Source organism: Colobus angolensis, unplaced genomic scaffold (assembly GCF_000951035.1).
Source record: "Colobus angolensis palliatus isolate OR3802 unplaced genomic scaffold, Cang.pa_1.0 Scaffold141, whole genome shotgun sequence".
Classification (NCBI taxonomy): domain Eukaryota; kingdom Metazoa; phylum Chordata; class Mammalia; order Primates; family Cercopithecidae; genus Colobus; species Colobus angolensis.
The window spans coordinates 544,872-548,161 of record NW_012114500.1 but is presented as its reverse complement, the minus strand read 5'-3'; the positions used below and the strand labels follow the sequence as shown (position 1 = coordinate 548,161).

The 3,290-nt window shown below is 35.1% G+C and overlaps 1 protein-coding gene across 4 annotated transcripts in view; it reads left to right on the top strand.

Moving 5' to 3' along the window:
- Positions 1-466: 466 nt before the first annotated feature.
- Positions 467-3,290, top strand: part of LRRC39 (leucine rich repeat containing 39) — a 36,285-nt gene continuing 33,461 nt past the window's right edge. For 2 of the 4 annotated variants that reach the window (XM_011935173.1, XM_011935171.1), the window contains exon 1: positions 467-641. The gene's annotated coding sequence lies outside the window, so the exon portion shown is untranslated. The remainder of the gene's footprint in view (positions 642-3,290) is intronic. The other 2 variants (XM_011935174.1, XM_011935172.1) reach the window with 1 other exon arrangement.

The window sequence follows — 3,290 nt, the reverse complement described above, 5'->3', positions numbered from 1 at the left end:
GAACCTGGAATTAAGTCCTATCTATGAAAACTGAAGAGATCGAAGTGAGAGGTAATTTAACTTGAAGCCCAGGTACAGCAGAAGTTTGGGGCTCCTCTGTTACTCATGCTTATCCACACCTTTACTTTTTCTTTTTCTAAAGCATCTGGGTCTTTAGCTCAAACTTATGCAGATCTGTGGTTTACTGGGTATAATTTTTGTTATGGCATACATCAACATATTCCAAGTTTCTCTGCTTGGAAGGAATAGATGCATTAAATTCTGTGAAATGATTAAGTTATGAAAAGTAGAAGGAGTTTGAATAGGCATTATTTTTCAGGATCTTAGAAATAGTTATGCCCGATAGTTTTATAAAGTCTGTAGTATAGTTTTGCAGTCCACAGAATGCACTCACATACATTATCAGCTGATCCTTCGCAAAGAAGCCTCATGTGATTCTTTCTATTCTCAGCTTTGTCCATGAACTAAAATTAGAACTAGGCTGACATTACATTTCACTTGGTTACAGCTGACTGGGGATTTTAATCATTTGGAGCCACATTGAAAATCATTTCCCCCTGCAATCTACTCTTAACTGATAGTCACTAACTTTGGTTATGTGAGCTTCAGCATCCACTGATATTGGTAAGTATTTGACAATGGTGAGTATTTTTCAAAAATATTTTTCCTTTATTCTTCACATATAAATAGATTGCTGTGTCTGTATTGGTCGGAATGTCCAAACGAACTGGAATAGAATTTAAAAGTTTTCTGCGGGGTGTTCATGGTCACTTACATAACTGTGGTCCTCTGGAAGATAGATTTCCACAGAAGTAAGAAACAATTCTTCTGTGATTCTTTTGCTATGCTTACCTCACTTGCCACACTATGTGCTTTTTTCTGTTATGGTAATAATCAAAGTAGAGAGCACAATCCTGTGCTGGAGGAAGAAGTACATCATTATTGACTTGTGTTTCCCTAGGGGAAATTGATCGTTATAGGAAAACTGACGGATTAGCAACATTTAATGGCAAATGAGGAATTGAATTAGCAAATGGATGAATCGTTTTGCATGTCTAGTAAAATACATGTATAAGTGTAGATACTTGGGATTTTAAAAATATTTTTATTATTTGAATATTTAGCAAAAACTTCAAACTTTCTTAAATCAGAGACAATAAATTGTAAATTGATTGCGATATGCTCAGAAGTTGGATTACCAGCATATGTATCCCAAGGTTTCTTCACAGCAAAGAGATCTCGCATTCTGTTCCTGAGTAAATTCGGCATGCCTTGCTTAGAGATTTTCTCAACAATTTCCTGCATATGCCAATTATTTTTTAATCTTGAAATTTTAAACTTTTTTCTGTAATATAGTTCTTTATCTGTCTCACACACATATATACTGCATAATATTAGTTTAAAAAATCAATAATTTAGAAGAGGTTAATAATGAAAAGCAATATTATCTATCCAATTCCTCTCTATCACCAGCCCTCTCTAGAAGTAATCATTTTAACCATTTTGGAATTCAGTTTTCAGTGCTTATCTCCATATTTCTTTTTCAAAGACAATTGCATGCGATTTTTAATCAACTTTAAACATTGGCTGTGGAGCTTCATTGTAAGAGGTGGGGATTAAGTTCCCTTACACTGCCATAGGGTTATATCCCTATTTTTAGCTTCTCTCTTGATTACCTTAATAACTTTAAGCAAATACTTTAATCTTTATTTCTTGTTCCATAAGGTACAGACAGTATCTGTTGATTCCCCACTTTGAAGATGTGGATATCGGTGTTCCTGTCATTTACTTCTTTTCCTCATTTCCTTCTTCCACATTCTGTTAAAAGTACTGTCACTTTTATATTTTCAAGATATAAGGCATTAATATTCTGTTCTGTAACCCTCAATAAGTCTTCCTTACTTTTTTATAGATTGATTTATTTCAAAAGTTTAAGACCAATACATAGGCTTTACTATGTAATTTCTGTTTTCTGTAGAGCCAACATTTCCTTCTCAGTATCAGTGTCATATTCATTGTACCAAAGAAGAATGTTAAAATAGATTCTCCTTTCCTGCACTTCAATAGTTGCTAAAAAATCATGCCACATTTTGTTGGCTTTATATATAGACTGTGGTTTTCTTGTACAGTGTCTTCCTCAACACAATTTCTGACTGCCTTTCTTTTTGGTTATTGGGAGAAGAAATTTCATCTTTTCACCATATCTCCAATGTCACACAGTTTTTCCCCCTTAATTCTAGCTATTTTTATAATTCAATGGATGACTACTGCCATTGCTTTTTTTTTTTTTAGACAATTTCATTCTTGTTGCCCGGTCTGGAGTGCAATGGTATGATCTCGGCTCACTACAACCTCTGTCTCCCAGGTTCAAGTGATTCTTCTGCCTCAAGTCTCCCAAGTAGCTGGGATTACAGGCATGTGCCACCACACCCAGCTAATTTTGTATTTTTTTAGTAGAGGTGGGGTTTTACCATGTTGGTCAGGCTGGTCTCAAACTCCTGACCTCAAGCAGTCCACCCACCTCAGCCTCCCAAACTGCTGGGATTACAGGCATGAGCCACCATGCCCAGCTATTGCTTTTAAAACATTGTTTTACTTTATTTTTAATTTTTTTAACTATCTTGAAAAACATTGCTGGGAACAGCCTTGTTCATGTTTCCTGGTGGAGACAAACCCTTCCTCTAGGTATATACCTTTGAATGGAATTGCTGGATCATAAGCTGTGCTTATCTTCAATATTAGTACATAAGTATTTCAAAATAGTTAATACTAATTTACAAGTTCACCAATATACTAGGAATGCGTGAGAATTTCTGTAAGTCAAATTCTTGTCAACATTTGGTATAGTCAGCCTTTTGAATTTTAGCCACTCTGACAGATGTTCATTGGTATCTCATTATGTTTTTCTTAAGGTGGAGCACAACTTCATATGTTTTTGGTCATCTGGATTTTTTTTTTCTCCACAGGGCAAGTTCTACCATTTGGATTTTATTTTTTGAAAATTTCCTGTTCAATTGTATTTTTTGTTGCCTTTTCCAATTGATTTTTAGGGGTTTGTTATATAATCTAGATGTAGTCCATTGGTGGTTACAAATATTGCCAGTATCTTCCCCCACTAATGTACATGGTATTCTTTTTATTTTCTAAGTAATGTCTTTCAATAAGTTCTTAATTGTAATGTAGCCCACTTTATCAATCTGTGTTAGGCTGTTCTTGCATTGCTATAAAGAAATACCCAGCCAGGGCCAGGCACGGTGGCTCTCACCTGTAATCCCAGCACTTTGGAAGGC